This window comes from Perca fluviatilis, chromosome 13, assembly GCF_010015445.1.
Source record: "Perca fluviatilis chromosome 13, GENO_Pfluv_1.0, whole genome shotgun sequence".
Lineage (NCBI taxonomy): Eukaryota > Metazoa > Chordata > Actinopteri > Perciformes > Percidae > Perca > Perca fluviatilis.
In genome coordinates, this window is record NC_053124.1 from 10534142 (window position 1) to 10547287 (window position 13146).

Below are 13146 nucleotides of genomic sequence, written 5' to 3' on the forward strand. Positions count from 1 at the left end.
CATCAGTTTGTCAGATTAAAAAAGTCCAGGTAGGCCTCTAGTCCCTTTATTTAGAATGAATACCGTCCATTTTTAATCAGCGTCCAACCGAGGGACTTGAGGGCATCCCCAGGGTCTGTACTGTACATGAAGTCTTGATTTTGCCCAAGGTTGTTCTCTAGATACGGATAGCTCGAATAACTTTTTTTTCCCCTCGCGTCTTTTTTTTTTTTTTTTCTCATTAGAACTCGTTTCGGACTTTATTTTAGCTGCGGGGTCTAACAGGGCTCCAATTAGATGGACGACAGAATTAATGAAGTCTGTCTCTCCCACTCTGTCTCTATCTCTCTCACTCCTTCTCCCTCTCCCTCTACTCCTCCTCCTCTTCCCTTGCTCTATTTATCCCAGTGCTCAGGGGGACACTCGGTCTGGATTCAGTCAGTGTGGCGGCGTTTCTTCTCTTACCAAATTAAATATGTGTAATTTATGCTTTCATAAACAGAGTTAACCTTGCCAGCAGCGAGCGGGAGCTGCCGCCGAGGAGGTCCGTGGGAATATGTATTGTGTCAGAGAAGAGCCCGCAAGTGCATCCACAAGTCCTCGGGTTCTTCGCTCACAATGGGAGAAAGAGAGAGAGAGAGAGAGAGAGAGGAGGAGAGCGAGATGCACGCAGCGAGATATTGACTACAACAGTTTCACGCCTTCGCAGGCGTAACACATGACATAATGTCTCCTGCAGACAGTGTCAGCTGAAAGCAGACAGCATTGTTCTTGGGTAAACTCTCACTCACAGGATGTTCTCTCTTTCTTTCTTTTTTCTTTCTTTCTTTCTCACTTTCTATCTCTGTCTCGTTGTGCTTTCTTTACCTTGCCTGTTACCACTGTGAAACCTGAGAGATGAAAGCAGTTTGAACTACTTATATACAGACAGAGATATAAAGGCTGTTCAACATACAGTACGGTGAAAGGCACGCATATGAAGCCGCCTTGTGGGAAAACAAACAGTCTGACAAGATAGCAAGAAAAAATGTGTCACTGAAACACTTGTTAAAGGACACTTTCAGCTTCAGCTTTCAACTTCAACTGTAAACACGTTGTTGTCACTTCATTGCTGTGTACATTCACGCACTGTTTGGATTCTCCAACATCTGTACTTTCATGTCAGAAAATATTTAATTATAGAAAAGATTTTTTTTTTTTTTTTTATAACTTTTCTTTTTTTTCTTGTTTTCGCACCACAAGACCTTTACATGTAAATGTGTATGACCCAGATTGCAAGTGATTGTTTTACTGGATGTATTTTAAAATTCATTGATTTTTCTTTTTCTTTTTGGCCACTTGGGGGCAGCACAAGCTGTTAACACACTATTGAGCCAATACAGTTTATCTAAGTGGTTTATTTAAACATCTTCCAGACACAGAGTAACTTTAGAATTGAGTTGGAGTTGGGTTTCTGACCACCTGGTAAATGTAAGTCTAATATTCCCTTTTTTTTATTTTTGGCCCATAAATCTGAGGAAACTGTCTGGCTCTTTAGCTGCCAACTGCTGCTGCTGCACTATTTTCATCAGCTAGCTGCTAACTTTGTCTGTCTGTTGTTCAGCATTGGACAGGTAGCGTACAGTAGGTTTGTCAGAGTTTTTTTTTTTTTTTTCTGCTGGAAGTGCTGGTGAACTAAAACTAAAACCATACTGCAAAGTTCTGAGGCGTAAAAGCAAAACAATGAGTTAAAAGACGCTAAGATGCCAAATAGAGCTGAGGGTAACTGCACAGTGGCATTAGCCTGGTTGACACCAGACCCACTCTCAGTTGTAACTGAGAGTGGGTCTGGGCAAGCTTCATTCACAGCTCATTTCCAAAGGGGCGTCACCAACGGACGCCGCTCAAATACCTCTGGGCGCAATTGCATAGTCCTTTGACCAATCAGACCAACGATCCGGGTGAGGTAGCAGTGCCAGCGGCATCGACGGGTTGCTGCGCTTCGGTGGCCGTTATGTTGAATGTAAAAAAGAAGCTGCTCGCCGTCGCTGCGCTATCGTCATCATCGCGTAAAGCCCGCCTCAACGGTTGTGATTGGTGCCTCGATTTGGAAAAATTGGAAATGGGCTTGAATGGGCTCTTGGCCAGACTGACTTGCAGAGCAAATCTCAAATTTGCCGGAAGTTCGTCAGGGTTTTCCCAGGCTACGGTGGCTATAACATCTATTGATAAAAGCAGCTTTAATGTTCTTTTTTTTTAGTCGCTGGGGTTGTAGCGATAGAGAGACTGAGACTCTGACAACTTCGGATCATACTGTAACATAACTCTTCATCTTTTCCTGTTTATATAGAAGATTTCCTGTCAGTGTTCATAACTGAAACTACAGTTTTAATCAGTTACATTTGGTCAGTCTTTAAGAGGATTTGAAACTCTCCTCTTATGCAACCCCATTTTCAGTTCGAGGCTGACATTATTGGTTTTCTTTCTAATAAATATCTAACTTAGAGCAACTTCAATGCAGATCAGAATACAACTCTTTTATGCCACAACTGTTTGCTCCGAAACAAAGATCTCACCTACAAGGGCAATGAGTTGTCAACCTACATGGCTACAGTATAATGAATGCATAAAAAGACTCATACACATTTTTTCCTGCAGTCCTACTATCAATAACACAGACATATCCATTAGTGCGAGAGGAGGCTAGACCAGGGCAAACACTCCCTCTAGCATTTAAACAAACCTCCACTGGGACTCATTCTCCCAGACTCCCCTGGGGCGGGGACACACCAGAGCCAGACCGTACTGTACTGCTGGGATCTGTCTCCTTCACGCCCGCAGTGCTTATAGCAGCAGAGAGGCAGGGAAGAGACACACAAAGACAGAGAGAAAAGAGGGAAACAACACACATCAGGGAGCACGCTCGTTTCCGCTGCCACCGCTGTGTTTGCCTAGAACCGCTCGGTTGGGGTTGGAATATTCAAATTAATGAATGAGAGTAAGGAAAGTGAAAGATGAAAAATGTGCGGGGAGAGGCTCTGACTTTGAGTAATGCTGGTAATTGGAGGGAAACATATAGAAATGCAGTGGGCATGTTTTAGCAAATGAATGTGGAAAAAAAAAACCTTCCTGGTGCATGTCTCATTACTTATTGCATCTCTGTAGTTAGGACAAAGAAAGCTGCAGTGCAAACACAAAAATGTCCCCACAATCCAATGCTTTGGAATTGGGAAAGGAGCCAGCTGCTTATAGCATCTACCGCTGTATTGTCAGTTTACCAAGTGTGTTAAAGCTGCAGTGCAGCTGATATCTTCTGTTACTGTGTTACGATCGTATAGCCTTGTCTGATTTATCTGCTGTCTGGTTTCAGCACTCTCCTGTGTGTTTAGGTGCTAATTAGAGTACATCACACACACACTCTCTTGCTCACACACACATACGCGTGTGTACACACGGAAAGACCACAGACTCACAGGTGATACAGACAGTGTTTTATCACAAGAGAAAAGTGGGTGTGCACCAAAAGAGGGCCTTAAATTACTGGTGACATCTCAAACAAGGCTCACCCACGCACACACACACACACACACACACACACACACACACACACACACACACACACACACACACACACACACACACACACACCTAACCACACACTTACTGTAGGGATGCCTGTACATTCACACACACTCACACACACACACAGAAATACTCTATGGGACAAATAAAGTGTTCCTTTATTGGCCAAAAACAATCTTGGTTCTTCTGTCTTATAATTTTTCTTTCATTTTTTGGGGGAAAAAAACTGCTGGCCTTCCATTTGTCTTTTTATCCCTCACTTTAAGATCCCCCTTTCCTCGACTCTTTCGACTGACCGCCCCTCCCTCTTCCCTCAAACCCTGCACACCCCAAACCCTCTCTGCTAGCCACAGCTCAGAATGTGCAGTAATCCTGGATGCCATGGAGGGAGAACTGCACCGAATCACTCCATAAATGTATGAGTGTCCAAAATGAAGAGGAGCTGAGAAATGTGTGGGCAGCGGGCTAGGAAGCATGTCCAAGCTTACTAACAGGAGGGGGGCACGGCGTGGGGGGGGGTGGTGCTGTAAGTGGATGAGTGGGTGGTTGGGGGGTGTTGTAGGGAGAAGGGAGATGGAAGGAGGCTCGTATGAAATGTCTATCTTGACGGAGAGGAGTCAGACTCAACAGCAGGGATGCTTTTTTTTTTGTGCAATATTTATTTTGAGATGTGGACAAAATGTGAGGATTTTGGCCTTCATCGGTGTCTTTTTGATTTAGATTTTATGCATCCAGGCTCAGTACCGTATTGTCTTTCAGAGTATTTGAGTCAGTGCAGAAGTTGGGGTTAAGTGCCTTCCTTCCACTTAAAGTCCCCCTCCGCTTAAAAACGTGTTTTTCCTATCGTTAAGTCACTTGGATGATTGACCTTCACTGTGCACAATGATGGATGTACAGATTTGATGCTATAAGGTTGTTTTTACAATCATCTGCTGAAGGGGGAAAGCTCACTTTAAATCATACATTTTTGAAGATTTAAAGCTATAGTGCGCTACTATTTTATATTAATGAACGTCCGTTACATTCGGGCCATTGCCAAATGAGTTGCAACAAAGCTAATTAAGCCTATCAGCTCCACACAACTCTCTCTGTATTTCTCAGTATGGCTATGTTTACAAAATGGTGTAGTCCAGCGACTTTGGCGCGCATAAGCTCGCGTGATGCATTTTATGTCACCGCTTTGGAGACAAAGAGGACATAAGAATTACAAGATAATGACCTCTTCTGAAGAGTCTGTCATGTTTTTTTAATCCTCCGTGTCCTCCTTGATTTAATGGAACTAAAGTGCCCGTTGAAAATGTGCATGTTTGAACGGGCCGATTGCTTGGCCTGTGGTATTGCTGCTCGTAGAAACCATATTGTACCCCAAAATTACTTACAGAAGGACCCCAAACCACTTAATATGCAACTCCCTTGTATACCCTACTACTGACTTACTGATTTACCTGACAGAGAACGTTGCAGATTCAGAATGTAATCACAAAATATCACAATGAAAACGTGTAGTAATCGGACATTAGCGTCATGGACTCATGGCAGTGCGCTACCCACCCGGCCCGTTATGAGAGCTAATCAGCACATATCTGTGTTCATCAACCACCAGAACCGGACTGTGTGTGTGTCTGTGTGTGTGTGAGTGTGTGTGTGCGCAGAGAGAGAGAAAGAGAGAGAGAGAGCGAGACGGTGTTGTCTCGTGTCGTATGATCGTTAACCAGCAGAGGTGTAAAGTTTAGTGGCTTGACGGTTAACGGTGAAGTAAGGAATTTGATTTTGGCGATGTGTTGTAAGTTACTTAATTATCCCGACCCAGGGTGAGTCTGATGAAAACTGATGTGTCTGCCCGGTTCAACTCTGAGATTTTCTCTCATTGCACAGCGCTGTGAAGGAATAATCTCCGAGATCACGTTTTGTTCTGCCTCTGTTTAGAAGTGGTGAATGTAGGCTACAGCTCACAGCAACTTAATACTATATAATGTTGGCAAATGGCTTTTCATTGAGTTTCCTCTTAGCGAATAGTAGACACTGAAAAGCGTTGGGCCTTTTTTTGCCAACCTAATTCCACAACAGTCGCGATGTTCCTTTAAGCTATCCGCTCGTGCTCCAGGAAAGTAAAGAAAAGTTAGTTTGGTATATCCAGCAAACCTGTATCTAACATTGGAAGCAGGAAAAAAGTCAAAGGTGGTAACACCAACCCCGCTGTTGTAAAGCGTTCTGCATGTGGCGTCTGCGTGTGAGGTGCAGGTTACATACACCCCCAAACACTGGCACACACACATACGTACATACATACAGATATGTTTCACTTTATTAGATAGATAAACGCTACTAGCAACTGTGTGGAGGAGGGGAGGGGGTGGGGCGAAGGCTTGCGTCATGTGGATGCGCCAACAGTGTTGTCATTTCTTACAATTCCTCATGGGGGCGACAGAAACTACGCACTATAGCTTTAAGAAGTGTACGTACAAACATGATTTTGGGACATAACAATGGAAGCCAATCGTGGTCCAATATGCAACTCACAAGTGTGATGTGAAAACTTGAATCCTCCAGCACACATACATTGAGAATGGACTTTTTATTGAAAAAACGAGACGTCAGCAGTTGAACTTTTGAAATTAAATATATTTGCATATTCATAGATTCTTGATTAGAGATTATTGAGTAGGTGTGCTTTTAAGAATTATATGCTTATTTATTGATTTCTTTGTGGAAGCACCATATCAAACACAATATTATTCCAAGCAGAGTATTTTTTTTATAGGTCTTCAAATAATTCTGAAGAGGACCTTGCAATGATAATACTGTACTTGGGTCTTTTTTTGCAGTCCATTGTACTCACAGAGTCAAATGCTGAGATCTGGTAATGTGGCAACATCGCCAAAGAAAATGTTAAATGGGGCATGAAACATAAGCAGTCAGATGACCGCTCGTGTTTCTTGCCACGTTACACTTTGCTGTAACAATGCAACCCTATCGCCAGGGGACAGTCCTTCACTATCTGCACTTGGCATCTATTTTATGGTTAAGGTCAGCAAAAGATTGTGGTTGTGGCAGTTGAACTATAGTTAAGGAATGGTTAGGGTTAGGAAACTATAATACTTGGTTATGGTTAGGGAAAGTTTGTGGTTATGGTAAATAAAAGTGGGACTGTTTGGCCCCGTTCAGACCTGGCATTGCATAACATGTGTCCTGGGTGATCCGATCACAAGCGGACAGCTCTAAGTACGTCACGACCACGTCTCACTTCCCCGCTCTCTATGCAAATAAACATATTTCTGAATGCAAAGACCAAATCTGTTGTTGTTTTTAACCGGTGTGAGGCAGCATCACACTTCCTGAGCCTAGTCAGCCAGAAATAAAAAAATAAAAATAAAATAAAAGGAGAAGAAGAAATCAAAACAATACAGACTGGGTCTATTCCTTGGCGTGTTTCAGGCAAATCGGCCAAGATGTTTGACGCACTTTCAAAATTGTCAGACGTTGTGGAAAAAAGCCAGCTTACATGATTTGACAACACTGCACTTATGCAGAGGGAGTCAGTTGAGTAGGCGGTCCTTCAATGTGTATCCACATTCGCTTACACACTGCTAAAAGAATGTGGCCATATGTGGCCCGGACCACCTCCCAATGTGGTCTGAGCGATTGGCTCTCAATGCGTCCTCAATGCATCTTGGGTGTATTCACATTCTGTACTTAGAGCTGTCCACTTGTGATCGGATCACCCAAGATGCATAGTAATGCCAGGTCTGAACAGGGCCTTAGATGCAGGTCTGTGATGGTAGCGCACTCCGGTCTCAACACACCAGCCCTCCACACCTTTACTTACCATCTTGCTACATAAATACACACTATTCCTGCATTGACATTGAACATTGGCATTGGAGGTAGAATAAATCTTGCAGCACGGAATCGTTTAACATAATTCCCAGGGACTCTGGGGCTGAGCGATATCCCCCTGTTTCCAGATCTCTCTTTGGTGAGTATAATATTACCATAACCGATAGAAATGATGGCTGAAAGTACCAAACTATGACCCAAGTTGTAATAAACCAAAGTTTTTCTTTAACTGTATTTCTATTTACCTCTAATTCCAAAATGTTTCCTTCGAAGTAGAGAGCTTTACTTATTTACTTCAACAACAACCAATATCCCTTCTGATCCAGGGGTTTGACCCATCAACCTTCCAGTCCCAACCCTGCTTTTATCTCTTTCTACATTTTCTCTTCCCCATTTCTGTGTTGCTTCCCTTTCCCCGATGTCACAGGTGACGTCATTTAGTTTGCTTCAATTATTCATATTGAGTGGGATTAAATCAATACATATTCATAATAATAGTGCAAGTGGGAAATCATATAAGCACATTTAGAACTCCATATGTGTCAGATACCACAGATCAGCAGAGTATGTACAGCTTGAGAAGAAGAGACGTGTTGAGTTGCACTTTTATGCCAAAATCTTGAATTATAGAGGGTCAAGTCCAGCAAGAAAGTCCAGCCTGAGGAGTATTTCACGGAAGGCTGGTGTGCCTATTCCTCCCTTGGCGTATGTCTTTCGGTCTCTACCCCTCTCTCTCGTCCTCTACTCGTCCTCTCTTCCGTGCGTCGTCCTCACTTTTGGAATGATGCGCATTTGTTCACCCTGTCACATCTTTGCCACTCTTTCCCTCATTTATTCTCTCTGTTGTCTGTCCCTTCCTAACCCCCCTTTTCTCACTCCCTCGATGACTTTAAATGACTACGGGGAAAGTTATTTGGAGTTCAGGTAGAGTTCAGACGCAGACCCGGTAGCCTCTCTCTATTCTCCCCGTCTAAGCCGACACGTTAAAGTCTCCCCTGGCTTCCTCTTGACATGGGATCAGCCTCGGAGCTCAAAGCCCCCGGAGTGGCAATCGTAATTCAGTCCCCTGTGGCTCGGACTTTGTGTTTGATCAAATGAGCTGCTGCGTCTGCATTTGACATTGGGCTCACTTGTGTTTAATGGTATTTTCTTTTGCTTTTTACCAGGGATGGACGGATGAGACAATGAGCCCCTGAGCAACATTTAAAAGGCCCCCCCATCTCCCACAAAGGAACCACACACCCAGGTTGAAAGACTCAAAACGACTACAAATGAGGCAGCCATTGTAGTTATGTGTGTCTCTTTGTAATTGCTCTGTGTGACTTTGTAGTTTTTTTTCTCTCCTTAGTCCTTTTGTAGTTGGTTTGTGTAGCTTGGTAGTCATTCCGCGTCTCTTTTTTTTTAGTCATTTCGTGTCTTTTTTAGGGGCTGTGTCACTTTGTGGTTATTCTGTGTCTCTTTTTAGTGGTTGTGCGTCTCTTTGTGGTTACTCTGTGTCTCTTTTTAGCGGTTGTGCGTCTCTTTGTGGTTATTCTGTGTCTCTTTTCAGTGGTTTTTGTGTAATTTTGTGGTCGTTCTGTGTCTCTTTTAAGTGGTTTTGCGTCTCCTTGTGGTCTCGATGTCGCTTTTTAGTCAATTTCTGTTTTATGTCTCTATGTGGTCGTTTTGCATCTGCTTTAGGCGTTTGTGTGCCTTTTTGGTCGTTGCGTTTTTTTTTCAGTAGTTTTGTGTCTTTTTTTTGTTTTGTGTCTCTTTTAGCAGCTTGTTCAATCAATCAATCAATCAGTCAAACTTTATTTATAGAGCACTTTTCATACATGTAAAATGTATTACAGTTAAAAGCAATTGACCCCCCACCCCCATCACATAAATGCATCCCTAGACACCCACAGACACACACCCACCGACAACATCCACACACACCATCTCATACACACAATAAAACTAACATGTGACTGGGCACGGAAAAGCTAAGTTAAAAAGGTGGGTCTTGAGCCTGCTCTTAAAAATCTGAAAATGCAGGTGAACCAGAATTCTCAGGTGCTGCAGATGAACTTCAGTATTCAGTAGTCGACACTTAAGATGAAGAGAAGCTGTCTGACTCATGTTCAAAGCTTTCTACCACAACAGATCCACTCTGACACTCATCTGCACAGCTATTTTACTAAATACTACGGCAAACTATACCTAATATGGAACCCATCAAAGAAAGCAGAGCTGCTCTGCTGTCATACGGATTTAAATGTCACTGTAGCCTCGGAATGCTGAGCAGCCGTTACATGAAAGAATGAATCAACAAAAATAAATATTGGGTTTGGTTGGCAAATACTATAACCCCCTGACCCCTTGGTAGGCCTGTTGAGTAATCCAATCGATGCGTTTTAGGGAAATAGCATAACTAGCAGTCCACAGAACAGTTTCATTTTGAAACTTTATTAAAGCAATGTGCTGACAATAACGGCTAATATACAGTACGTATGCATGACATGATCTGCTGCTCAGTAGAACAACATGACAATGGGATAAGTCATGTGTGTAATTGAAGACCCTACATTTCAGCCTGTTATGAAGAGCTTCAGTGGCTTTGTGTTTCACTTTGCCAAAGCTCACCCTTGCCTCCTAGTGGTCAGGGAGTAGGTTGCACGTCTTGAATGGAGGATGAGAGTTGTGTGTGTTTGCATGTGTCAGTGTGGGTGTGTCGCTGCCAAGGACCTGTCCGTCTAGTCCATGTGCGTCCTGTAATCTGGCTGACACGCGCGAGGCCCCCAGTGACTCTCTGTTATTAGGCCCATTAGACAGCCTGGGATGAGGTTGAATTTTTATTAGCTCAAGTGAATGTGTGCGCATGCGTGTGCGCTTGCGTGCGTGTGTGTGATGAGTATGTAATCTGTCTGACACCAGCCAGCCAAGAGGGAGAGACACTCAAGGGAAGGCGGATAATAACTCGGCATTCACAAAACAGAGACAGCAACCCGGAGTGACTGGATGGCAGCGGAGCTCGATTTATTTTACAGTAGCTCGTTGGTGAATTACAGCATCGATGGTGCGTCTGTCACTAAGTGTATCACTTTGATCTTGGAGGTTTCTCAACTCACCACTCTGATCACAAATGTAAAACTCAAGCTGCAACCTAACTCCATTCGCCGCATTCCCTATTCAAGTCAGGCCTCTAATTCCACAACATTCTCGTCTCTCTCAGCCATATCGTCCCATTCCATACTCATTTGTTTCCGCTCTATCATATCACAGTGCATTTCCCAACCAATAAACGGAGGCACTCTTCTGTAGAAATGTATTTATCTTTCACATAAACTCCATTCCGGCTCCACTGGTCTCTCTCCAGTAGCTCTCGCTGGCACTTAATTTCTATTAATGGTTCTGCAACTGCCGCACCAATCCAATCCGCTGCTAGTCAGGGAGCGCACATGAAGAAATATGCATAGGCAATTATCCTCTGTAATGTGCATGGCCCCCCGACCACTAATGGTCGTGGTGTGTTGCAGGGAACATTGTGCGTGCATACAATAACTGGGATGCAGAGGCTAACGTGGAGGGGGGAAAGTACGTACATGTGTGATATTATTAGTCAGGTCAAACTATCCTAACCATTGTAGTCACTTTCTTGACAAACAAACAGAAGTCTTGGCTGCATACTTGCACAGAAACACACACACACACACACACACACACACACACACACACACATACCTGGTATCTATCTGTGCAGCAGTAGCGATAGTAATCATCATCAGCACTGTCCGCTGAGTAGCTTGTAAAGCTTCTTTTTTTTTCCTCCGAGTTACACTGTGGCAACAGTGTTTCTCTCGCTGCGCCATTGTTTCTGGAGAGTCCCCTAATATCTGTTCAGCTGTCAGCTGGTTATAGATTTAACACAGCTCACTGGGACAGTGACAGTAGGCCAATAACAGACTTCTAGGCTTGTAAAGCCTCCATCTGCAGAGGAAACACAGAGCAAATAAACCCGGAGGAGCCGACGCACACGCACAACCCTATTAGAGCTGCTGTAATGACACTGTGGAGTGTGTTCACACACACCAAGGCGTGTTAAAGTTTTATAGTGTAAGGTCAGTGATGAGGTGGGCTCAGATATGATGGGATGAGGCCTAATAGGGTGTTTTATAGATGCTGTGTGTGTGCGATTGTGTGTCTGTGTGTGATAACGGTCTTTGTGTGTGTTTGTGAGCACATGTGAATAAATATTTCTTATGCCCTGCATGCGTGTGTTGTGTGCGTGTGTGTGTGTGTGTGTGTGTGTGTGTGTGTGTGTGTGTGTGCCCTCAGAAGTGTAGTAATATTTTGCTGTCATGCTTATCCGCATCAGCATGGCAACAAAATATCAGATCTCTACACTTCACTTTAATGTTAAATGTTATGGATGGGGGCCGACCTCATGCACAACACCCTCTCCTTCTGAATATTACCGAGATAAAACACACACACACACACACACACACACACACACACAACACACGTACATACCTCCTGACCCTGCCTGATATGAAGGTTTACCAGCCGTCTCTCTCTGGTGGAACCCATCTACCTTGAAACCTGAATTCCTGCCGCGCTTTCCGCTTGATCAGCTTGTGCTTCTTTTACTAGACATCCATCGAGTCCTGTAAAACCCTAAACAACTATCCCTTTTTTTTTTCCACTGCTCACCAGGACAGTGGATGGAGGTAGCTTATTGTGGAAGCAGGTAGCTTTCTTTATGACGAACACAAGTATCTTGACAATACACTTGCCTGTCAGACTTTGACAAACAGAAGAGAGAAAACTGGTGCGTTTCGCTTTGTTGAGTGCGACCGCAATCACTAATATTCCGAATATGACAATATTCCTAATTTGATGCAGGTCACGTAAACAGCACATTCCGTTTGGAAAATTCCAGAGTAGTCCTCTTTCCGAATATTGCATTTTTCTGATTAAGACGTAGGCTATGGCGATATTATTCAGGTTTTAGGCGAATTCTCTGGACATATATACACTGCATTCGAAATATGCGTCTCAAGTTGGGCCTTTTTTGGTAAGCTTGGTGCGCTGTGCACAGATCTACTAGCCAACAGTTTGCAAGGCTGGGGTAGAGATGCATGCCCAAAAGAAAAGCACGCATTTGTGGTTGGAAGGAGAAACATAGCTGCTTTTAAACATTACGAAAGACATAGATATATCCACGCAGACCTTTTCAAGAAGGTGGTTGAAGGAATGAAAGAGGGAGGCTGTGACATGGTCTAACAAGTCCGCCACAGGTGGAAAACCTTGAAAAAATCCAATGTTGACGATGCATATAGAAGCAAAATGGCACAAATGGCATCAGCTGTTCCACTTTTTTCCATATTTTGATGTGATCAAAGTATGCATTCATTTCCATTAGCCATGTAAACAGCTAAGAAGGAATACTGTCTTTTTTAGAATAAGGGCAAAAACCGGAAGCGTCAAGAAACGTGTGAGCAATGTTTCCCAAGGAGAGATGAACAGATTGAAAAGGACTTGTGCTGATAACTGGAATACAGCTCATTAATTATTTGCAATATATTAGTTTTTTTTATGTATAGCTGTACTGTGCACTTACACAAAAGCAGGCCTAAGGGGAATGGAATTCTAGCCAGTGAGCTCCATCCTGGAGCTAAATTACACAAGCCAGCCATGATTTCATGCTTGACTACATTACTTCTCCTTTTTCCTCTGCTCTCTGCACTCTCTCCCCTCCTCTCCCTATCTCATTTACCTCTGCTTTAACCCCGCATGGAT